Source organism: Aethalodelphis obliquidens, unplaced genomic scaffold (assembly GCF_003676395.1).
Source record: "Aethalodelphis obliquidens isolate GAN/ISIS:26980383/991018 unplaced genomic scaffold, ASM367639v1 scaffold35, whole genome shotgun sequence".
Taxonomy (NCBI): domain Eukaryota; kingdom Metazoa; phylum Chordata; class Mammalia; order Artiodactyla; family Delphinidae; genus Aethalodelphis; species Aethalodelphis obliquidens.
The window spans coordinates 19,256,980-19,283,370 of NW_020837979.1; the positions used below are offsets into that span (position 1 = coordinate 19,256,980).

Below are 26,391 nucleotides of genomic sequence, written 5' to 3' on the forward strand. Positions count from 1 at the left end.
AGGGCAGCTACACTCCACAGACTATGCAACAGGACCCTGATGACCCCATGGATTGCTTTCTGCTACTCTCCTTTAACCAATTAGTTCTCATAGCATTTATTGAGCATCCTCAGAGGCATGAGCCCTAAGCCATGTGTACTGGGGACCAATGAAATATATAGGAAAAAACATAGACTTTGGCATCAGGCCAATCAAAAGTCCAAATCACTGATCTGTCCTTATTGACTGCATGACCTTGAACAACCTACAGTCTAATCTCTAAAATGAGGAGATTATTCCTATGCTTTGTGATTATTGTTAGAATTAAGTGAAATAATATGTTGCCCAGCTTAGCTTCTGGCAACCTAACAGATGCCCAGTCAAGGAGTATTTCCTTCTAGACTTCAAGACGTGTACTCTGTAGTGGAGAATGAGACAACTATCAGTGCCTGTCTGGGCAATTGGAATTGGTGGGTAGCTCTGCCACTATTCATTGTGGCACTTTTGTGTGACTTAATAAATAGTGCCCCTGCTTCAGGGCACTTTGCTATCATATCTTGGAACACTGTAGTGACAACTCTCAAAATCTACAATGACAGCGATGTGAATGGCACCTCTAGAGTAGTGCACCCAGCCAACCATAAGAAGCAGCCCTTGTCTAAATGAATACTGTATTAATTCAGAGAAAGGGAGGGTTAATGCAGGCTAGGCTGGTCAGGGACAGTCACATAAGCAAAATGGCTTGAACTGGATTTTAAGTTGATGAGAACCGGAGCTGTGGCAAGGGAAGTAAAGAAAGCATTTAGCCGGCACCATGGCTGGTAGCCAGGAGAGCCTTGCGGGGGGTTGGCCAGGCTTTGAATACCAAGCCAGTTCTCGGAAGAGCTCCCCATGAATACTCCTACATATGGGTTATTTGGTTGAAGAGCCACACACAGATCAACTTGATATCCAGAGCAGAGCATGCATTTCTATGCCAAACAGAAGGTTTTGGAGAAGCAGAGAGTATCATGCTGCACTTGACCGCTTCCTGGAATTCAGAATACCAAACATTTTGGAAGTACACCCCCCAGTAATAATACAGTGGTGGCCTGGGGACCAGAGACTCTGCATGACAGAAATGACTCTGAGGGGTCAATGAAGAGCCAAACACAGACCATGTCTGGCCATGAAACTTCTTTCTATATGGCAGGCCATATGAAATGCCCTGTTCATGGAAAAATCTTAAAACCGGGGCTCACTTGGACTCTGCTATCATTGAAACCAGTATGTTTATTTCATTGACCAGGGACCCAATAGGCTTAAAGGCAGGTGAAGTATGTCAGGTGAGTCTGACTTTTGCTACTCCAAGTCCTCCACTAAGTAAAGAATTTTTGAACTGAAAACCTATACCCTGAAGGGTACTACTTTGTGTTTATATCTACTTAAGTATGTGAAAAACTAAACAAAATTAAAAACATGATTTCAAGGAAGCAGCTTGATATAGTACGAAAGTACAGGATTTGGAAAAGTCAGACTCTATTCTGACCTGTCCTTCTGCAATGAACCATCCAGGTAACCCTGGTAAAGCCACATGACCTCTCGAAAGTGAGTTTTCTCATCAGTAAACTGGGAGACAATACTGTTGCCTCAGACTACTCTATTTTGGATCTGCAAATCATAGCCTTAGGAAGGCAAATAGAGGTCATCACTTGGTAAAGTCTGATGGAACAGTAATTGCTGCCTGGGAGGCTGGGTTGAGAAGGATCCTGAGTTTATGAATGGGATCATCTGGAAAGTATGATGCAGGAGCGACATCTTCCAGGCAAGGGAGAGAGGGAGGGGCAGCACAAGCTATTTGCCATCACCACTACGGTGAGTGGACTTTCCCTGCATCAGCGTGCCAAGGAGACAGGGCAGGGGGGCAGAGAGTGAGTTCACTGAATGTTCTGGTTAATGGGGGTTCTACTATTCAAAGGCTAGTCCCTACCTTCATATTTGATGCACAAGGAAAAAACCTGGTTCCATGTGACGGTCCCCCTGCCAGGTCAGTGGAGACCACCTTCCTTAGTGTCCAGAAGCCACAACTACTCAACTGCTGCTCAGCTTTGGGGTCCAAATATTCACTCTTCACCAGTAAACGTTTTCTTCCTCTGGCTTTTCACTCTCTTTGGTCCTCATTAAAATGAAAGTCTTCTGGGACAAGTAACTCATTCATCCAACTCCCATCAAGCTCATGAAATGTTCGTCGTCTTCTCTCTAGCAAAATTTGCTAGGGGTACTGTCAAGGCACTGGGTTATCTAGGCAAGAGGGCACTGTTGGGAGTGCTATATAGTCACAAAGGATAAATGCTAACGATTGACAATTTAGTTGAAGATGAGTCCAGCAGGCTGGTGCTAACTATCATGCTCAGCACAGCTACCGCATCAACACGTGCTCAAACTAGGGAATGGCAAGTGACTTTTCCCTCCCAGAACCCCCGCAGGACAGGCTTTATGTGTCTCACTTCAGTGCTGAGACTCCTACCGGAATACTTCTAACAAACTGACAGTGAATATTCTTGTCTTATTGTACTCCTGGCTCTTCTCCTGGAGCCCTCTTGAGATCCTCACATCATTAGGAATCTGATGTTGCAAGCATCTGTCAGCTAAAGGCAGGTCCCAAACCACCCTGCGAATTGTTAATCGGAGAAAATAAGGATTTGTAGTGGAGGAAAGCATAGGGTCTAGGCATTGGCAGTCAGGGGCAGAGGGTAGAAACCACCCATTATGGAAGAAGAGGGTAGTAAGATTCCAAGAAAGAACTGCTATTTGAGGAGCACTTTCTGTGCTAGGTGATTACATGTGCTATTTTACCCCCAAAACATCTCTACTTGGCAGGGATAACTATCTCTTCTTGAGAAAACCAAAATTCAGAAAGGCTAACTAATTGGCTCATGGCCACTGAGATAGTGAGAACTGTGTCTAACTTTCAAGACCCTATTATTTCCTGTGCACAGCATAGAATGCACATTGCCTGGTAAGACCTGGGGTATGACACACCAATGATCCTTGCACAGAGAAGCAGGAATAGAGGCATAATAAATGGATTTGCTGATTATAATTCTGGGTTTCTAGTTGCACCTTAAGTTCAAACTTTAACAGTTATAGGTGTAGTCTCATACAACTGCTAAATCCTCTGCCCAGGCAATTCTTAACTTTTGGTGCCAAAGAAGAACATGGGCGTAAATAATTCAAAGAAGAATTTAGTTTTAGGCCTTTTCATATTTTAACTGGGACTTTAACATGCAGTTTAACAAAGAGGCATGAAATGGCCTGTCATGTGTTGGCCTGGAGAGCTGATGACTTAATGTTTTATGTGTATATTTGATTCAACACGATCAATAATTCTGTTGGTGTGTATTCCCTGGAGAGAATTCCACACAGAATAGCAAGGAGCTGACCAAAATTATTTCATTAAGCCACTGCTGGCCCTGATAACCCCATTACAATTGTCTTCCTTTCATTTTTAAGAAGCACTAAATCCTTAAGTACAGCAGAAAAACTGTAAAACTGTTGACAATCAGCAAATCTCTAAGCAAGTTTACCATCATCCATTTTGATTCATTATAATCATTGAAATTTTAGGTCACACAAGAGCCATCTGTGAAGCAGCCTCCCCAGATGATTAAAACGCTCTTGTACAGTGTACATTTACAAATTGAAAATTAATCAGGAAACATGTTTAAAAATTGACTATAGCTACCGAAGGGTTTAAAAACACTTTAAAATGCATAAAGAAATCACTTGGCTATGCAATCCTCCTTAGTAACAAATAAGTTACATTGCTTCTCAGAATTACTCCTGCTGAATTAACTTTTCAATGTGTTCATTATTATGGTAGCATACCAATATCATATCTTAAAAAATACTCCTACAAATCACATCCCCCCACTCCTGTCCTCAGGGCTAATTCATTTTGCATCTTTCCAACTCAAATGACCCAGAACAAAGCAAAGATATTCCTCATGAATGACAGGTGTAACAATAAACACAATCGTATTCTGCCAGTGGGAATATTCTAATCTCAGTTAAAAGTTTCTCTCGTGTTCCTGGCTCCAAACACAAAATAGACTCTGCAGCCCTTTCTGGACAACAGAGGGTTCCCTGCAGGCTGCCTTTGGTCAGGCATTCCATCTGGCAGCTTTTGGGACGGAAGTCTTTATCAGGGAGATAGAGAGGAGGAAGAAGAGATAATTCTCATTCTCCAGGACTCAGTAGAATAACAGCAGTGGGGGCACGGGTTTGAGTGGGGAACTGACCTTTGCCCAGTGCCAAGTATATGTTTAAACAGGGCCAAGTGCTTTGCTTATTTTATTACATTCAATCCTCCCAATGGGCCTGTGAGATAGGCAATCTAATATCAGTGTTCATAGGTGAAAAAAGCAAGGCTTAGAAAGCTAATGTAAATTGCCCAGGGTCACAGTTCACACTGTGACTATGAGTAGATTGCACTCAGGGGTGTGCACACACCATGAAAATAACACCACATGTAAATTAGTAGCAGATGCTCGGAGTTCTGGACACAAAAGCCAAAGAATGCTAAGTTGGTTAGATGAGGATATAATCTTGCAGGGAGTCACAACAGATGCATGCAGCAGGTACAGCCCACTGAGGTTACTATGGACTGAATTGTGCTCCCCACCCAAATTCTTATGTTAAAGCCCTAACCCCCAGTGTGACTATTTGGAGATAGGGCCTTCAAGGAGGTAATAAAGGTTAAATGAGGTCATAAGGCTGGGGTCTTAATCCAATAGGACTGGTGCCCTTATGAGAAGAGGAAGACACCAGAGCTTACTCTCTCAGTGCACATGCACACAAAGGAAAGGCCAGATGAGGACAGAGTAAGAAGGTAGCCATCTGCAAGCCAGGAAGAGAGCCCTCACTAGAACAAAATTTCTGAACCCTTCATCCTAGACCTCTAGGCTCCAGGACTGGAAGAAAATAAATTTCTGTTGTTCAAGCCACCCAGTCAGTGGAGTTGTGTTATGGCAGCCTGAGCAGACTGAGCAAAAATACTGAGACTCAAAAACAGGAAACCCAGTCATGTGTTACTGGAGGTCAATGCCAGGGTAGGGGAGCAGCAAATAGCCTCCACATGCAAGCACAGAGCTCTGAAGTAGGAGTCTACCCCCTCTCCTCCTTTGTCTCCAATAGGTCACATCCCTGGACTAGCACTTGTGTTGCATTATATCATGACTATTTGTTCTAAGTCTGCTTCCCCCTGCCCGTGACTGTGAGTGTTTCTGCAGAAGAGACTATGCCTCATTCATCCTTTCATCCCTCACACTGTCCATGACACAAAGTAGCTGCTCTTGATATTTCTTTCGTGGACTGAGGGTTGGGATATCTGAGAAAATGGGGCAGGTCTGTACCTGCAGGAGGAATCAAAGTAAGAACATCTGTGAGTACCAGGGATTTGTGAAACATCAGCCAGGCTACCCCAGAGATTGATATGATCAAAACAGTTCACAGAAGCTGAGTCTGGAAGCAGGGGCAGGACAGGACAGAGGTGGGAGGGACTCTCAAGACATGTGGACTTATGGAGGCTTTGCCAGAATTAGTCAGGACCCGCTCAGAAGGTAAAGAGGACAATGGTCCTGGGAAGAGGAAGATGTGAGACAGATTATGAGGGAAACATCAGCTGTAAATCCTGAATGGATGCCTTCATTAATTCAACCAATATTGATTGACTGCCAACCTCCTAGCAGGCATGAGGCACTGTCAGAGATGCTGCAACTCAAGAGTGAACAAAACCATCCACACTGCACCTGCCTTGGTTAGTGGATTAGTGGAGACAGAAATGAATCAAATAACCACTAAAATAATTTTATAATGACAAATCACACACAGTAACATGCAGAAGGGTTGCATGATCCTGTAAGAACCTACAACAGCAGGACTTCCCTATTCTAAGAAGCTTAGCCATCCCTAGAACCCTAGGTTGGGGCTCCCTCTCTCATTAACAGGGTGAAGAAGAGGTGAACAAAACACCTCTCTGCACCCACAGCCCAGAGGCCAAGTGAAGCTGAATTTGAAACTCTTCAAGAACAAAGTAGGGGCTTCCCTGGTAGCTCAGTGGTTAAGAATCCGCCTGCCAACTCAGGGGACATGAGTTCGAGCCCTGGTCCCAGAAGATCGCACATGCCATGAAACAACTAAGCCTGTGTGCCACAACTACTGAGCTTGCAGTCTAGAGCCCGTGAGCCACAATTGCTGAAGCCCACATTCCACAACTACTGAAGCCCATGCACCTAGAGCCTGTGCTCCACAACAAGAGAAGCCACGGCAATGAGAAGCCTGCGCATCACAACGAAGAACAGCCCCCACTCTCTGCAACTGGAGAAAGCCCGCGTGCAGCAATGAAGACACAATGTAGCCAAAAGAATTAATTAATTAAAAAAAACCAAAGTAGATTCTATTCTCTAGTGCATGCCTAATCCACCCAACTGTCTCTTCAGCACACCATTGGTCACAGGAGGAATCAGAGAGAAGACATGGACGCCTGCCGTAATTTGCCCCTGCTGCAGATGACAGAATTCAAAGCAGGCATCCCACTAATAAGGCATTTTTGTATATGAAGGATGGCATCTGGGTCACTTCAGTGATGTCTCCCTTTGCTGTTAGGAGAAGAATTGGGATTAGGCTACAGGCAGGCACTTTGTTAATTATATGTATTCCTTTCAGGTTTCTGAATGAAAGTTTCAGAAGAAGATAATAAAAAAAGAAAGAATCAGTTCAAGTGAAAATTGCCATAGGTGTGATATTTATTTGTAATTTCATGAGGTAGTGTGAGATGGTATGTCGAATTAAAATCATAATGTATAGTGTCAACTGTTCACAATGTTATCAATTCAGCATTTACAGAACTTATTTTAACAATGTGGGACTGCCATCTGACAATCACAAAGCACTTTAGAAAGCTTACTATGAATGTATTCTAAAAGGGAAATGAATCAAAATGAACATTTTTGAAACATTTTGTTGTGGTGGTTAATATGCTGAGGGGAATATCAGAGCTATTTAAAATTCTCTAGGATATTCACCAGGTATTTCTCAAAAAAATTCACTTCAATGCTTTATTTCCTATCAAATTGTACTCTCCTTTCCAATCGGACTTATTCCAGCAAGAAGTCCCATAAACAAACACATCAGGAGAGCAAACTGTAATGAGGCTTCGGAGAACAAAGGGATATGGGACTGCACGTGTTTTGACTGCAGGTACTTACTAGGTTTGCTCTATAAAGACTCAAGGTGTTAGTCTTGGACTGACAAATGGAAGCCAGAGAGAAAATTATATTCACTCAAAATAATGAAGAAATGCCTCAAGTCAAACTTGTCCAAAAATGGAAGTGGAAGGGTGTGCTCAGAAGGTTATAAATTTCCACCAGTGGTAGTGGAAATACTAGACTTTGATTAACCACTCAGTATAAGAGATTCAAGCCTCAGATGGTGAGTTGACCTAAATAATCTCAACTGTCACTTCCAGTACCACAAACCCAGAATACCTTGACCTGGGCACAATGTCAAGTGTTTCAGACACCCTTCTTACCTGCTGTGGAGAGAAGATCCAAATGCCTAAGTGACAGAGAAACATAAATTGTGCAAGAGTTGTTCTGTAATATTGACTAGAATGACTTTAGGATTTGTGAGGAAAAGCACATATAGTCGACTAGAAGTGCTAGAAGCAGCTCCATGAAGACACTGAGACTTGAAGGACAGGCAAAATGGTGACTGGAGAGAACATCTTGAGGTGAGACAGGCAAGATTATCAAATCAAGGGCCTTGAAACTACTAGTGAAGAATGCAGACTTTAGAGAACCAACAGGTGAGTTCTTTCAACCTGTGATGAAAGCAGTATTTGTTGAAAGGTCTGCTTGTTAGATTCAAGATGGGTTAGCTATCATGTCTGAAAACTTCAGTGGGCATCAGTAAAACCTGTTCAAAATGCAGATTCAAGGGTCATAAGCCCCAAAACCCTGATTCAGTAGGTCTGGGGTTGGACCCAGGAATCTGAATGTTTATTTTCCCTCTTGCCCCCACCATGATTCCGTAGCAGGTGGTGCCCACAGTTTGATTAAACAAGTTTGTTTTGCTTTGTTTTGTTTAATTGCTATTGGAGTATAGTTGATTTACAATGTTGTGTTAGTCTCAGGTGTACAGCAAAGTGAATCAGTTATACATATACATATACCCACTCTTTTTTTATATTCTTTCCCATATAGGCCATTACAGAGTATTGAATAGAGTTCCCTGTGCTATACAATAGGTCCTTATTAGTTCCCTGTGCTATACAGTAGGTCCTTATATATCTATTTTATATATAGTAGCATGTGTATGTCAATCTCAATCTCTCCAATTTATCCCTCCCCGCCTTATCCCCTGGTAACCATAGGTTTGTTTTCTACATCTGTGACTCTATTTCTGTTTTGTAAATATGTGCACTTGTACCCTTTTTTTAGATTCAACATATAACTGATACCATATGATATTTGTCTTTGTCTGACTTACTTCACTCAGTATGACAATTTCTAGGTCCATCCATGTTACTGTAAATGACATTACTTTGTTTTTTTATGGCTGATTAATATTCCATTGTATATATGTACCACATCTTCTTTATCCATTCCCCTGTGGATGGACATTTAGGTTGCTTCCATGTCCTGGCTATTGTAAATAGTGCTGCAATGAAGATTGGGGTGCATGTATCATTTTGAATTATGGTTTTCTCCAGGTATATGTCTAGGGGAGGAATTGCTGGGTCATATGGTAGTTCTATTTTTAGTTTTTTGAGGAATCTCCACACTGTTCTCCATAGTGGCTGTACCAACTTACATTCCCATCAACGGTGTAGGATGGTTCCCTTGTCTCCACATCCTCTCCAGCATTTATTGTTTGTAAATTTTTTGATGATGGCCACTCTGACCAGTGTGAGGTGATACCTCATTGTAGTTTTGATTTTCATTTCTCTAATAATTAGTGATGTTGAGCATCTTTGGCCATCTGTATATCTTCTTTGGAGAAATGTCTAATTAGATCTTCTGCCACTTTTTAATTAGGTTGTTTGTTTTTTTGATATTGCGTTGCCTGAGCTGTTTGTATATTTTGGAGATTAACCCCTTGTTGGTTGCTTTGTTTGCAAATATTTTCTCACTGTTGTGGCCTCTCCCATTGCGGAGCACAGGCTCCGGATGTGCAGGCTCAGCGGCCATCGTTCACGGGCCTAGCCACTCCGCGGCATGTGGTATCTTCCTGGACCGGGGCACAAACCCATTTCCCCTGCATCAGCAGGTGGACTCTCAACCACTGCGCCACCAGGGAAGCCCCTGCCTATGTTTTCCTCTAAGAGTTTTATAGTGTCCAGTCTTACATTTAGATTTTTAATCCATTTTGAGTTTATTTTTGTGTATGGTATTAGGGAGTGTTCTAATTTCATTATTTTACATGTTGCAGTCCAATTTTCCCAGCACCGTTTATTGAAGAGGCTGTCTTTTCTCCATTGTATATTCTTGCCTCCTTTGTCATAGATTAGGTGACCATAGGTGTGTGAGTTTATTGCTGGACTTTCCTGTTCCATTGATCTATATTTCTGTTTTTGTGCCAGTACCATACTGTTTGGATGACTGTAGCTTTGTAGTATAGTCTGAAGTCAGGGAGTCTGATTCCTCCAGCTCCGTTTTTCTTTCTCAAGGTTAAGCAGCTTTTGTGAAGAAGAGAGTGAAAAAGCCAAGTTAAGCTTGGCAACTCTTACTGTAATGGAGGTACCAGTAAATGAAGTCTGGATGATTCTGCTGAAAGTTATTTAAATTGATCTGAAATCTGTACTTTGGTTACCACACACTTTGGTTTTTGTGCCTTCTGAGATCCCATAAAAAATATATTCAATCTCTAGTCCACAAGCCAGTCTTTGAAATGTCCAAAGAAATTTAACATGGTTCTCCCAAGTAAACTCATCTCCAGGATGAACGATTTGTGTTGCCTTAACTATTTCTCCCAAGAGATGATCTCTAACCACCTCTCACCTTCACTCACTCTCTTTCTGATAATCTCCCAGTTTATCAATCTCTTCCTTCAATAGGCACACCCACATGGGAATACAACATTCCACTTTACTGTAACCAGGGAGACACAGGACCTTCTCTTCTCTTCTTCTGCCCACCTTGTTCTTATTAATGCAACCCAAGATCTCATTAGTTTTTCGTGAAGTCCAAATCAATCAGTAAATAGTAAATTGATTGAAAAAGAAAGCTATCTCACTTATCAGAATTTGTTCTTAGTGAATCTATGGTTTCTGACAACCATAATCATCCAAACAATTCCTTCAAGAATAGCACATAACATATGCGTATATCCCTATCTTTAAGGTTAGCATTTTAAATCAGGTTTTATAAAATATAGATGTGCATAATTCAATGAAGATTTAATTTTAAAAATAGGTTCTCTGGCTCTTACTGCCTGTCCTTTAAAACGTCTAAATTAATCTTGTCCCCTCCAAGAGCATCTCTGGATGGGACAGCAGCTATCGTGACAATAGGAGCCAGAGAAGATGCAGTCTCCTCAATGAGAGACCTTGACAACAGCCAGACCAGTAAAGAGTGGCTGCTATTGTTCTCTAGACTATTGATTAAGCAATTTGTAACCATGGCAATGATCTTGGATTCCTGGAAAGGTTAGTGAGGTGGGATGCAGAGTCTTCCCTGGTAAAAAATATATATAAATGTTGAAAAGAAACAGAGCTCTTAACAGTTCTTTTCTCATGTCACTGAACAGGAATTGTCAATGCCAGTTTCTTACATTAAGCATTTCATCTTTCTAAAGAAAGTCCACCCAGAATCCTAAACCACTCTCTCAAATCAAACATGTGAAAGCTACAGGGTCCAGGGGAGGAGGAGATTGGGGTGATGGGTGCATGCCCCGTTTTCTTCTACTGAATTTAGAACATTGCTTTCACTTGCTACTCACAACAGGGGGCGCTGTCTCTTACACTCAGTGCTTATGAGGAATGCAAGTTCTTTCCCCCAACAAGTATTTGCTATGCAACTATTTATTTGCATGTGTGCAGAGCTGTGAACACTGAACTCTCTGGTTCTAAGATACCATTGCCTAATTGTCTCCAGTGACTAGAAGCCTCAGGGAGAAGGGGTTAGAGGGACTCCACTGAAGGGGACTCCAGGCAGTAGGAGAGTCAGTCCAAATGCAGGGTAAATCATAATCCACACTCACACACACACACACACACACACACACACACACACACACATGCGCGCGCGCGCGTGCATGCACACACACCCCTATTACTAATGAGGATTCATGGTGGTTGCTAGAGACACAAAAATGAATCAGACACATTTCTGAGCAGCAAGAGGCTCTTGGTTGATTTTTTTAAAAAATAATTAAATTAACAAGCATAGGGGTATTTCTAATACATTATTATAACAAAACTTCAAATCCAAACAACAACTGGGATGGTCCGAGGATCTTGTTTTGCAGAGGTTTTGTAAAAACTGATTAGGATATGCTCCTGTCTTGTCCGTCTTTACTTCTTTAAACCAGCTGACTGCTTCTACCCCCACAAGTCCAGTACTTCATGGTGCCCATCAGGCATGTCTTGAACCCAAGATCTCAAAGCATTCTGTTCTTCATTTACCTAATGTCCCAGATACCTACTACCCTTAGCTCTTTCTCTGCTCTTATCCTATGTTTTCACAGCTGACACAGGGTAAGGGGATTTATTGCTCCATTGGCATCTCCTTCTCATGTGCCTGGCATAACCCTCCTTCTTGATCCAGCTTGCTCTCCAGGACCCTGTCCTAGTGATAGTCCGGGTGTCCAGTTCCAGTCTGGTTCACCCCAGACTTTTGATTAGCATGCTGATTCTTGCTCAAACTCTTGCAGCTATCACCAGGTCCTCCAATTATTTTTGCAACCTCCCTCTGCCCCACAAATCTAAACATTTTTGACAGATAGGTTGGCCACAAACCACCATACCAGCAAGTTTTCCAAAATTGAATCTGGTCCTGCAGACCTTGCAAAAATAATTATTTCTTTTCATAATAGCCTGTGAATAAATGTGATGTGTGGGTGGACAATGGCCCTTAAACCCTCAAAGAAAGCTCGAAAACAAGTCTAATAGTAACACGTCCTATTGATAAATTGAAGCTCTAGGCAACAAAAGTGCTTATTCACTGACCATGAGCCCTGCAATCTATTTTACTTTATTAGGTGCTGAATTCTTAAAAAAAAAATTGTTGGAATTCCAAAAGCTTTGAATCTAATTATTATAAGTATGTTAATCAAACCTTTGAAGCTACTCAGAGTCTAATGCTGAAGTTTAGATGAGATTATGCCTCTCTGCTGCTCACATATATGAATACTATTCCTAAGCTCTGTGAAGACACAAAATAGACCCAGCATTTAAAACAAAGCAATATTTTCAGTTTTAAAAATTTCTGCGCAGGGCTTCCCTGGTGGCACAGTGGTTGAGAGTCCGCCTGCCGATCGGGAAACACGGGTTCGTCTCCCGGTCCAGGAAGATCCCACATGCCGCGGAGCAGCTGGGCCCGTGAGCCATGGCCACTGAGCCTGCGTGTCCGGAGCCTGTGCTCCACAACGGGAGAGGCCACAACAGTGAGAGGCCCGCGTACCGAATAAAAATAAAATAAAAAAAAAAATTTCTGCAGATAATTTTTCCCCTGACCGTTGCTGATATCCTATTCATCTCATCTTGGGACTCCAACATAAAGGAGTTGAGAAAGCATACCTCAAGAAGACAGGTGCAAATAAAAGAGATCTAAGCTTTGGAAAAGACCATAAAAGGTCAATTTATCATCTGATGTTTGGATTATCTCTACTGTTTGGATTCATGTCAAGGAGTTATCTGTCCTACGCTTAGATATTTTCAGCCTCACAGCACTGCAACTCTGTCTTTGCATATCTCTGACAATAACAAAGCGGATGCTTATATAAACTTGTTTTATAACAACTTTGAGCTTATACTCACACACCAATAGACATTGCATAGGATTAGGTTCAAGTACTGAGCATACAACTTCATTCAATGTCGAGAGCCCTGTGAGCCACATGCTATGCATTTCACAAAAATCATCGTGCTCTGGATCTCAGAACAAATTCACAACAGCTTGCTTTCAAGTTATTACCAAAGGTCCCCACCAAAGGCAGTGCTTCCCAGACTATTTTAGTCCCAGACACCCCTGTGATCCCTGTACAGCACTCCTTTGAGGGTGACAGTGCAGGTGGGAGGCGGGGGGAATGTTTATTCATTATGGATCTAGCTGATGCTTCTCTCCTAGGCCATATGGCCCACACAGAGCACATGCAAACACACACATGCACACCGACTGAGCATGTGTTCAACAAGCAAAATGCACACACTTCCACCCAGAGAACTTCCCTTCTTTCCCACTGTGGTCACTGCCATCTCTACACTTCAACAATTTGACAAATCTCTCTTGAGGACACCCCAAAGGTCCCTGAAGGTCAACAACATTTTATAGTTTTAATACCTGCCTGAGAGATAGATGACACCTGGGGGCATAATTCCTGGGTAAAGCAGAAATCTCAGGGCAATGAAAGTCCCCCAGTTTGGAGGGCCCCAGAGATCCATCCATATATCTCACTTGACAAAAAAGGACCTCTTGGTTCATCCGGTAAAATTCGAAGCTTGTGGCTGGGAAGATGAGGATTTCAAAGAAAATGTCCCATAGATCTTCCCTAAAGCAAGATCTGATGAAGAGAACGAGAAGAGTGAGGTGGCTGCTTGTTGACAACGCACTCATAATAAAAGCAGTGGGTGGATGCCAACTGGTGCTTTCACGACAAAATGGAGTCAGAAACTGCAGATCTGGGCACTTCTAGAGGAATTTCCAACTTTCTTTTTTTTTCATTTTATTATTTCTTCTCTGGTCAAGAGAAATGGAATCCTTAAAATGAAAAGTGCCTGTGGGCGTAGCTTGGTAGTAGCAAGAAAAGGCCAGTTTGGGAGAGCATGTTTAGCATGCAGGTCAAAAGACCCCAAGAGAAATAAAGGCAGCTGCCGGGATGGGGCAGAACACTGGGAGGAGACCGAGATGCAAGGCCGCCATGCCTCTGGCCGGGTGTTGGTTTTGCTGCAATCTCGTTTTCTAGGCACCCGGGGAAGCGCTCTGTGAGAGTGAGAAAAAGACCGCCCTTGGGACCCAGCTCTTCCTGTTCAGACTAACTTTCCACTTTTGCTCCCACAATTCTAGGAGAGAAAATTTAATAGCCGGACCAGACTGGGAGTCCTAAATTTCCAGGACTCCTGCACTAGGAAAATCAAGTTTGGAAAAGCCAGCTAAGGGGAGGGAAAGTACTTACTCCAAAACAGTGGTCCCTAAAGAACATTTCATGGGCCTCCTGGGGACGGTAGGAGGTCTTCCACGGAAGAATGTTTCCATGGTCAAATCAGGCTGCGGAAGGCTGGATTCTTTGGTGCCCCACTTCTCAGAAACTTCAATTTGCTATGTCCATTGTAAATCTCCAAGCAGGGGTAGTGAGCTCATAGGCACAGAAATTCTGACCAAAGAACACTAACAGAAGAACTGCAGGCCTCAGCTGACACCTATTTGGGTGGGCAAGGTTTCAAGATCCTTCAAACATGTTTGGGTTTTGCTTTCTTCTTCTAAAGATAAGATGATCCAAGCGACAACTCCTGCTTTGCTCCACTACTTCACTTTTTAATCCTTCTTTATTTTCTCCCACGATTGAATAAACCGCCATTGAGCATCTATGTGCAAGTAACCCTGCTCCTGATGTAAAACAAAACCAAGATAAGAGCCAAAGTACACTTTCAAGGCAAATGGACTTTCTTTTCTCTCTTTTTTTAAATTGAGGTATAATTGACCTAACATTAAATGAGTTTCAGGTGTACAACATCATGTTCTGATATTTGTATACAGGGCAAAATAATAACTACAATAAGTCCAGTTTACATCCATCATCACATAGATACAATTTTTTTTCTTATCATGAGAACTTTCAAGACCCACTCTCCTAGCTATGATCTTTTTCTTAAAAACAAAACAAAAACTATACAGTGCTTCCAAGTACAATAGCTTGCATTTAAAGATATTGTTATGGTCTGAATATTTGTGTCTCCCCAACATTCATATGTTGAAATCCTACCCCCCAAAAGTGGTGGCCTTTGGGAGGTGCTTAAGTCATGAGAGTGGAACTCTCATGGATCTTATAAAAGAGATCACACAGAACTCCCTAGCCCCTCCCCCATGTGAGGATAAAGCAAGAAGGTTCTAGCTACAAACCAGAAAAAGGGCCCTTACCCAACTATGCTGGGGCCATGATCTTAGACTTCCAAGTTCCAAGAATGGTAAGCAATAAATTCTTATTGTTAATAAGATACCAGTTTAAGGTGTTTTGTTATAACAGCCAAAAGGGACTAAGACAGATACAGTACAGACTTGTTGAATTAATATTTCTGCTCCCACTAATTGCATAAATCTATGCTGATCCTATAAACTGTCCTTGTGCAAATAACCAATAAGAAATAAAACATCCATAGGTTAAAAGGTGGCCTGACCATCACTGAGAGGGAGGTGGTTCAGAGACTGGGCTTTGACATCAAGCTTAGATTCCTTACCTGTAGGGGATGAAAATTATAGTATCTACATTGTAGGATTAACACAGAAATTAAACCAGATGATTTCAGGAAAACACACAGTATATAGCAAAGCCTCAGTAAATGACAAGCATTATTATCAGTTATGCACATCAATTTTAGCTTAAACAGGAATTATATTTCTGCTCTAAGAAAGTGATATTAAGAGGATGACATCCTGAATAGTGAGTTTTTCTGAACTCAGTGGTATATTCTAAGGTTTAAAAGTCCTTATGCTGCTGGAATAGCAGAACTACAGCCAAGAGACAGAGAATTCCCATGAACAAGAAGGGTAGAGCAATGCCCCAAAGGACTGGGTGATCAGCAGGGCTTGAAATGATTCATACTCACTTCAGCCCACTCATATCCTTTTTTCTTAAAACTCTGTTATTGTTTTCATTTGTACCAAAATGGCTATGGAGAAAGAGAGAGAGACAGAGAGAGAACCTCATACCTGTATGCCAGGACTGAAAATATGGGGGCTGTGAACCACCTTTACGGGCATCACCTTGGAGCTTGTTACAAATGCAGATGTCAGGCCCCAGCCTAGACCTACTGAAAAAAAATTGTCAATTTAATAAGATGCCCATAATATGATTTATGTGCATATTAATGTTTGAGAAATGCTACATTGGAGCACCTTCATTTTCTCTGTGGTTGGCAACCCTGATCGCTCCAGAGAGAGAAGCTCACATGGGCTGCGGAACCTGCCTACACCAGGGAGGCTATGTCCAATCAGAAGGAAGAATGGATAACCTCAGACCTGCCTCCACAGAGATATCCATTGGGAACTTATGCAAATCTGCCCAGCTGCTTATGGCCTGTGATGCTGTTACACTTCCGGATTAGACCTACGTCCTTGTAACTAACCTGAGATTGGATTTATTACTGGAACTAGTCATATATTATATATACCCCCTGCCTTTCCTACCCGTACACGCTATTCAGTTTGATGTATGTTGCTCATTCATGTTCTGTGCCCCATGAGAAACACACAGTATCTGTATCCTTACATCAGCTGGGTTTTCAGTTTTATCATTTCCACCCTCACTTCAGGATACATGTAGTAAACCAGTCACAGAACTGTCTACAACCTGAAGGGAGTCTGCAGGACTGTGGTTGCTGACTAACAGTGAAAAATGTTCAGATTGCCTTTTATAATAGGCCTAACAGTTGCTGGTATCAGCTGAACGAAGGTTGACGTAGTAAAGTAAGTGATGTCTAGCCTGCCTTATAATAGGATTAGAGCACGGACTGCTTCGTAATAGCTTCTCTGCTAGTAATCCTCAAAGCATCATCTGGAAATACATTTGAATCACTGCATTTATTTTGAAAGGTCTCTGATAGAAACGCTGGTAATCCTGGCCTCCCAGTAAGTAGTATGTTTATGTCACACAATCAAATCAGTTTCTTGAGGCCATTTGGAAAATGTCACCATAATGCTTCTTATTTTTATAAAACATTTCACAATTTACCCAATGCTATCATTTGGCTTCTTGCATGAGGTTGGCAGGGCAACTTTACCCCAAGCCACACATTCTAAGCCTTTACCTACAGATGAAGAAACTTAATAACCTAAGTCAGCTGAAGGTTAGGTTAGGTTAGTGACGTGCGTTAGAGGGTTGGACCACTTGTCCAGGGTCTTAAGGCTACTCAATGGAGAAGCCAGAACCAAAGCCCAATGACTGGATTCCTAAGTCAGATTCCTTTTTCCCATATTGGGCTGCTGCCTCCCAAATGATGATTCCATACATCACAAGGGAATGTCCAAAGAGTCAAGTGTCCAACCAAATGTCTGGATCAAATTAACTGGGTCTTTTAATGACCCTCACTTCACCATCTCATTAACTTGTTTCAGGGCATTTTACTTTTAAGTTCAAATCAGCACAAATAGAAATATGTGTGTCTGCTTTGGATTATTTAGAACAAACCTAGGTCCCCCCTATACAGAGAAGAAACTTTGTCCTATGTGTATGGATGTTACTTTTGGAAAACCAAGAAACAATTATCTTTCTTTAGATTCATTCATTCATTTGTTGGACAGATGTTTTTGAGTGCTCACTAATGGGAGAGTCTGTGTGACACCTGGATCACATTCATTTATCAAGTGAAAATTTATTTTTTATTTTTACTTTTTTGGCCACACTACACAGCTTGTGGGATCTCAGTTCCCTGATCAGGGATCGAACCCAGGCCATAGCAGTGAAAGCGCCAAATCCTAACCATTAGACCACCAGAGAACTCTGGAATATTGCTTTTTCAGACAGCCAGATCTCACTATGGGCTTATATCACTTGCAACAAACTAAAAGCTCTGGGAAGGATTTAAAATCACTGATTTCAAGTCAGATATTCATAAACCTCTGCACACAGAAGTGATTTAAAACACCTACATATAGACCTATTTTTTGTCTTAAGTTTAACCGTAGGTCTACATGCCCATCAAAATCACTTGAAGTCTGTACTCATTCGGTTAACTCTCTCTGCTGGCTCTTTGCCTCATGTATATTTAATCAACATCACCCCTCCTCTACCCAGTCTCTTTTTCTTTCTCTTTAATCCAAGTCATTAATAAAAATATTGAGCAAAACTGACATAAGGAGGAAGCCCTATGCCTCTTCACAGGAGACTCTTCTCCACATATCTCCAAGGTAATCAATCCATCAGTACAGGTGAAAACTGAGAGCTTCCTAAAAGCTCCACAGACAAACAAGATGCAAAAAATAGAGTGAAAGAATGCTTTTAGTAAATCCCTGTAAACATTTAAACAAACTGTGTCTTTTCAAAATCACCCAGCTTTTAGAACTCCACCACAATATATGACTCAGCAAAGTTGCCTATGTGCCACTCCCTGGCCTTATTTTTAAGTCATCATTTTTCTCTCATGCTCTGCAGTGGACATTTAGTAGAGCTGTCCTGAAATATTCCTGTTCTCTTTTTGCACCCACTATAAGATCAGATTCCCTTGCCCCCTTTTTACTTTGGCATGGCAAAGTGACCTGCTTTGGCCAATGAAATGTGAATAGATGTTTGCCAACTTCAGGCAGATGCTCTAGGAGCCTTTGCTTTATCCACCATCTCCCTTTCTCCCGTGCATTTCGGGAAACAAATGTCAAGAAGGATACATGACCGCCCTGTGTCATGTATGACTATGCTCATCATACATGACTATGATGAGCAGAGCCCCTGCCAACCCACATTCATCAAGGAGGGTGGATGAGAAGAAAACTATTGTTTCATCAAGATACCAAGATGGGGGGATGTTGGTTATTCCAGATTAACCTGGCCTATCCTCACTGATACTTCTGGAAGGATCAATGGCTTCTCACTGCTCAGAAGAAGACCTTAATTCCTCTTCTAGTATTCAAGGTCTTCTATAATTTGACCTGGATGTATCTCTCAAATGTATTTTATAACCATCGCTCAGATAGTACTACCTGCTTCTTTCTGGAGCCCAATTCTTCTGAGCTCCACCTCAAAATGTCACTTTTGTCTATCACTGAGTTGAGTATCGCAGCTTGGGAGCCAAATTTGCCTCCCGTTTTTTCATCTTCATTCCTTCATCTAAAATATTACAGAGCATCACAGGTGGAAACAAAATATGGATAATTTTTCCCCTGACTGTCTGCTCTGCTTCATCCATTTAAATTCCTCAGGAACTGCCAACCAAAGAGTAAGCAAAACAAACCAAACCAGCTAGGAAGTTTCTTAAGAAGTTAATTAACATGCTCCATGTAGCAGTGTCGTATACTAACTCAGGAGTGTGTGAAAGCCACAATTTCTCTAGAAGTTCTGCTGCCTTTAATTAATTCAATAAGCAATATAATAACTACTCTTTATAATCCCTGAAGTTGTCTTTGACAAATTCAATGCGAGTTACAACTGTGTATGCCAGTTCTTAGAAGAGGGCTGTCACATATAATGACCCAGACCCAATGGGTTGGACACTCCTAAAAGAGTGATTGTGGGTCAGTTAAAGATAAAAAACAATTAGAGCTCCCCAACAAAGGAACACACTGCCTACAAAAAGCATTGTGTGTGTCTGGGGTCAACAGAAATGTCTAACAGAGGACACATCTATAAAAGATGTCAGAGAAAGTTCCAGCACTGGGTGGTATTTCTGTCCGATGAATACTACAGTGCCTTCCTGCTTTCTGGTTCTGCGATTTTATTCCTTCTATTTCCCTGTGTCTACCTCTCAACATTTCTTGCCGTTCCCTTCTGGCTTGCTACTAAACCCCATTACAAACAAACCATAGATTAAGGACAAAGAAAGAGAGCTTCATCTTGTCAGTGGTAATGTGGGTCCACCTGAGGAGGTATTTACAAACGTGACTTAAGGAGAGCCCAGGAGATTGTGTTGGTGCAGGAGAAGGGAACCAGCGGAAAGCTGCAAATAAACCCGCTTCTACAAATGCTCTCTCGTCTCACCAAGATACATTACCTCTCTGTGGGAAAGCCACCGAGCTAGCATTTACTATTTTGAGATTATGATCCATTTTCCATCCTACTGCTAGCATCCCTATATACCTCGCAACGTAATACCTTCTTGTAAGATTTTGACAGGAATATTAAAAATTCATAAACATATTGCCTTTTGCCCACAATGAAAAAATACAGTGCAGATTTTGGTAAAGAAACCTAGTATAACATGGGAAATGAGAAGAAGCAGGTCCCTTACACCCTAATGATACCACATTGAATTATACATACATGGAAGTAAGAACATTCTGGAAAGGCTGGTGACTCTGACAGAGCTTCCAAGAATGACTCTTCCAGAACATCCTCACTGAAAATGAGAGAATTCAAGCACCTTGTCTTTCTTTCATGCTTCTCTGACTTTGCCTATCCCCCCAGACAAACTGTTCAAAGGTACCTGGAATTTCCAACCCCTAGCTTCTGCCTGGTTCTGCTTCCTACATAACCATAGAAAATCCACTTGTTCTGTCTCTCTTCTGTACACATCTGTGGCCCAGAGCCTCAAAGACCCATCCTCATCTTGCTCGTGTGGAAGCCAAGCAGCCTACAGAAGCTGTTAACAGAACCTAGGATGTTGCAGGGTTGTTCCATTAACCAAATGCCTCCATCTAGTTCCATTATGATTTGGGAATTTCAGAACAAGTACTGATGAGACTAGTTTTAAAACTACTTGCACTGATACAGGTAGGACCTTAGGGTATACGCCAAATCAAATTCTGTCAATGACTGTACAGTCACTGTCTATTAATGTTAAGGAAGTCCAAAGAATCAAAGCAAATCATGATTAAAATGCCAAGTTCCAAGTGTGTTTCCCACATGAGATCAAAAGGAGAGATGGGAAAAAAAAAAAAAAAGGAGAGATGGGATTAAAAACTTGATATTTCTTCAGTGATGAAAAAGTCAAATCACTTCCTCAAACAGAGAAGTTATTCCCCCCTCTTTTCTATAAGGTAGGAATAACTGAATAATGATTATAGTGCAATTAAATGGGGAGAATGGGAAATTACCTTCCGAGTGCAAGAAACCACAGTGAATAATCTGTTATAGCCCTCCACATCCTGTTCTGGAAATGATCTAATTAGGATATCGGTTAGACCATATTGTCTCCCAGGTGACACAGTGGAAACTCCATTGCTTACAAGTGACTTTAAACTAGAAGATACAGAGAAGCAAAGAGTACTATTTGATCCTGGCAGAGAAATAATATTCTACTCATTTAATAAAGGTACTATTAATCTCTAATTTTTTTCCCATTTGGGGATAGAAATAGTTTTTAAGAAAATAAAATATTTCTACTAATTTTGAAACACTCCTGAACCTAATCCAAACAGATTACCTTCTCATGTGAAGCCACCAGACCAATGAACTCACTGGTCCAGCACTGACCCAAGAGCCCGAAAGTAAGAAGCAATGGCCTCTGGGCAATGAAAACAGAGGTCAAAAAGTCTTTCTGGCAAATCTTTTCAATCTTTTTTTCTTTAGTGTGTCAATTCCTTGGTGAGATTTGCTGTGTTTTATTGATTTGTTCTTTGGACAAAGCATACGAAGTGCATACCATAAGCTATGCACCACTATGCCAGTACTCAGGAAACAAAGTCAAAGAAGCCAAGACCATCTCTCCTCAGTGTCATTCTTAGGATGTTGTTTAAAAGAACACAGAACAAGAAAACAGAACCTTCAAAAAAACTCTGTGAACTATTTGAAAAAAAGAAAAGAAACCCCATTAATTCTCTAAAATTATTGAACCAGAACAAAATAACATCATTTAATGGAACATGACCGAAACAGCAATTTCATTTGGTTTGATACTTACCTTAAATCTTCAGACCAACGACCCATTGAAAGGTTCAGGAGAAAAACACCTAAATCCTAGATCTAGATTCCCAAAACACCAAAAGAGCAATATAATCACATCGAATCCAAAGGAAACCAGGCATTGGGCTAAGTTTATGCCATGTCTTCTGCAAAGGTGAAATTCACTGGAGTTTGATATTTTACAGGAAAGGAACAAAGTGAGAAAGAGAAAAGGGAGGGAGGGAGAGAGGAGAGAGAATTTCCTTGCCATATTTCTGAAGGGAGCCATCCCCAGCGTTTACAGATTGCCACTTATCATTGGCAGTACGTACCATCAAATAAGGAAAACAGCCTGCACATGTTTTAAAATCCCCCGTTTAAAATCTAAATTCATTAGTTTATGAGCTTCTGGGAATTGACAGTTTTACACCCCAATCGTCCTCAAAATTTATGTAAAAGCTGCCGTAAAATGGAATAGGGGAGCATCTCCAAGTGATAACACCAAACACAAATTGGTAAATAAAAACGCAGCTGAAGCCGATTTGCTGTGGGTCATATAACCGAGAATGTCGTTTTTATTAAAGGTAAGTTCTTTAAGCACTTGCTCCTTACTCGGCCATGCTTTTTTTTACCAACGTTTAAAATATTAATGTACTGTTTTTATTGCTCTCCTCCTCTAATGGCATTTCTATAACTGGATCCACACATATAAAATATGTCCCATGTATCTGCAGCATGTCAGGCGTGTCCTTCTTCTTCTGTAGTAGGGAGTGTGTGCGCCTCTGAGTGGTTTCTCTCTGACAGTGTATATCACAATTAGATTACAGTGTCTTGATTTTAGAGGTTTTAATTATAATACAGCTTGATAGTATATACTAGAGATTAGACTTCAGAAATGCATGGAGGTTTGTGTCTGGTTTGTCTTCAGTGTTGAAATTTTGTTCTTGCTGTTAAAACAAAGTTCCCTGGGGCCCACACATATGAGTTTAATATGCTTGAATAGGCGGAACAGAAGGTGAGTCAAGGAACCAATTCTCCAAATGAAAGATGTATCTAGAGGAGTCTCAAAACAAGTTTTCTCCAAATGGGGAAGCCTCAAATACCCTTTCTCGTTCATGCTCTCTGGCTTATCTCTAAAAAATCTTTGCTCAATCAGTGTCACAAAGCTCTTCTCCAATACTAACTGCTAACTTTGTAGTAGTAACTAACTACTAACTAACTTTGTAGTTTTATCTTTTATTTTGGGGGTTATAATTCATCTCAAATTGATTTTTGTACATGGATGGAGTAAGGTAAGGGTCAAGGTTGACTCCCTATTGAATTGTTTTGGCATCCCTGTTGAAAATCATTTGATCATATATGTGTGGGCCTTCTCCATTCTCTATATTCTTCCATTAACCTATTTATCTCTCCTTTCACTAATATCATATCTTGACTATTGTAACTTCATAGTAAGTCTTAAAAGTCAGGTAAAGTAGGTCCTCCAACTTTGTTTTCCTTTTTAAAGGCCTCCATACCTGAACAGTTAGGTTTACCTGGAACGGTAAACTTACAAAGGCCCAATGACATGTAGGGCTCTTCTAAAAATCACTATTTTAATCAAACTCTGATTCCACAGAGCTGAGGGATCTTTACAAAGATTAAGGAATAAAGCAATAATAACAAATTTAAGAGGATGGCTGCATTTTACAGACTAATCTGCCTCTAGGACTTCCTGGAGGTAAAATCAAATCCCCCTAAAACTGAGTTCCTATGCTGAGTTTATGATTAAACTATCCCAAACTTTACTCCCTTTCTTTTCCTGAACCTGTTCCCCTCAAGACTGAAGAGTATCAAAGAAAAGGGAGGACTAAAACTGCATATAAGCCCCTGTGCTCCTGTCCTTTGAAGTAAAAGGCTTTCACTTTAGTCTCCCAGGCTTCCCTTGAGTCTCAAAAGGCTGAGTCAAGAGTTAACAATTAGGAATGTGAAGATGTACTAGCAATCCCACTCCTTGGCATATATCCAGAGAAAACCATAATTCAAAAGGATAAATGCACCCCAGTGTTCACTGCAGCACTATTTACAATAGCCAGGATATGGAAGCCACCTAAATGTCCATCAACAGACGAATAGATAAAGAAGATGTGGTACATATATACAGTGGAATATTACTCAGCCATAAAAAAGAACAAAATAATGCCATTTGCAGGAACATGGATGGACCTAAAGATTGTCATACTGAGTGAAGTAGGTCAGACAGAGAAAGATATATCATATGATATCACTTATATGTGGAATCTTAAAAAAAAAAAGGTACAAATGAACTTATTAACAAAACAGAAATTGAGTCTCAGATGTAGGAAACAAACTTATGGTTACCAGGAAGTAAGAGGGGGAGGGATAAATTGGGAGATTGCGATTCACATATACACACTGCTATATGTAAAATAGATAACTACTAAGGACCTACTGTATAGCACAGGGAACTTGACTCAACACTCTGTAATGACCTATGTGGGAAAAGAATCTAAAAAGTGTGGATATACATATATGTATAACTGATTCACTTTGCTGTACACCTGAAACTAACACAACACTGTAAATCAACTATACTCTAATAAAAAAATAATAAAAAAAAAGGAATGTGAAGATGTAGAAACAAAAATAGCTGTTGGACTTGGAAACTGGTAACAATTTAGACTATAAATCCACCACATCGCAGAATCACCAAACTCCCAGTTCCCTGAAAGATAGAGACAAAGGCCTGAAGCACAGTCCTGAGTTGTTTTTACAGGAAGCCAACCCCCACCAGATGAAAACTGCTGCCCAGAAGAACCCAGACCCTAGACTGGTTGAAACCAGAAGGCTGATGATGCTTGAAACTTCACCTTGCTGCCAACCAATCTATGAATTGTGCAGGAGCTGATCACACACCCTGCAGCCCCCTCCCTCATACTGCCTTTAAAACTGCTTCCCTGAAAGCCACCGGGGAGTCTGGGTCTTTTGAGCATGAGCTCCCTGTTCTCCTTGCTTAGACCCTGCAATAAATGCTGTACTTTCCTTCACCACAACCCGGTGTCAGTAAATTGGCTTTACTGTGTGTGGATAAGTGGACCCAGGTTTGGTTCGCTAACAGAGGTAGGGTCTGATCTCCTTCAACTTGGTGTTTCCAGCACATAACGGAGTCTCCAGCTCATTGTAAGTGTTCACATGACCTCTGGGGGAATTCACCTCTGCATGGAACAGCCACACCTGAGTACTCACTGTTCCATGGTAGGGGCCAGGGGGAGGCGCTCTCCTTCACTTAAAATACTCCACCAACCTCTCCCGACCTCCTTTATGTTGCTTTTTCCATTTTGCCTTACCTTGTAGGCAGTTTCCTTCCCTTCAAAATTATATGTCAGGTGTGGACAGAGACTACCTTTTATATTTCCAAGTATCTCCACAGACCTTTGTACAGAGAACAATAACCCTGTGGTAAGGAGCAGGGTGGCTCTGTGGGGAGGTGTTGGGTCATCCATCAAGCCAGCTAGCAAACTCACCAGCCCCTCATAGAGTCTGGGACACAGAGCAGACACTCAGTAAATACCAGTCAATGAGAGAGTACGTACACTTTCTATTGTAAATACTCTTTTGAGGCAGACACAGAAAATTAGTTTCTTTTCATCAATGGGGGAAATCGTCCATGGCAGCACTCCTTTCAGAGGTAAAATCAAATAGGACTCATATTTCCTATAAAGCCTAAAAGAAAACCATGTCACCCCCCAGCTTGTATTTAAGAAAAGATAGAAGGGAAAGAAGAAGCATCAAGATAAGACATGCTTCACAAAGCATCGGGGAGAAGGGGTGAGCACCAAATGCCCTTGGCCACAGTAAACACGCTTGACAAACAAAAGCAGAACCAAACAGAAAGGGCAGCACCACATGGAGCTAGAAGACACTTGTTACATATCACAAAGAGTGAGAAGAGGCCATTCCTACCACCACCACTGGATTATTCTAGCAATTCCCTAACTGGGCTCTCTGCTCATTCTGGACTTCTTCAATCAATGCACCACAGTGAGGTGAGATCGACTGTTCTAAACGATAGTGAATGCATGCCATTCTCCTGCTCAAAGGCCTTCATTTACACCAAACGGAAAATAGGCAAAACCCCGAAGTCCATCACACAGCCTTTGCACACTTTTCTGCCCCTCACTGGTCACCACTCACACATCTATAGTCTTCACTTCAGACTTAGGAACCACCCCTGCCACGGTTTTGCATATGTTATTCCCTCTGCCTAGAGCACCTACACCCCCTTCTCTTCCCAGGACTTAGATCAAGCATCACCTCATCCCAGGAACTTTCACTGATCCTCCCACTTGAACTCCTCCATGGCAACTATTTTCACGTTGGGCTAATTGTTAAAACTGCAAATGGGCTGTGGTTACTAAGTCACCTTTGATCTCTGTGGGGTCCGTAGTCAACACTTGATGTGGCATGCAG

General features: G+C 41.5%; 1 protein-coding gene across 6 annotated transcripts in view; it reads right to left on the reverse strand.

Annotated features, from left to right (window-relative positions):
- Positions 1-26,391, reverse strand: part of CTNNA2 (catenin alpha 2) — a 1,197,048-nt gene that overhangs the window by 544,494 nt on the left and 626,163 nt on the right. The window lies entirely within an intron of this gene.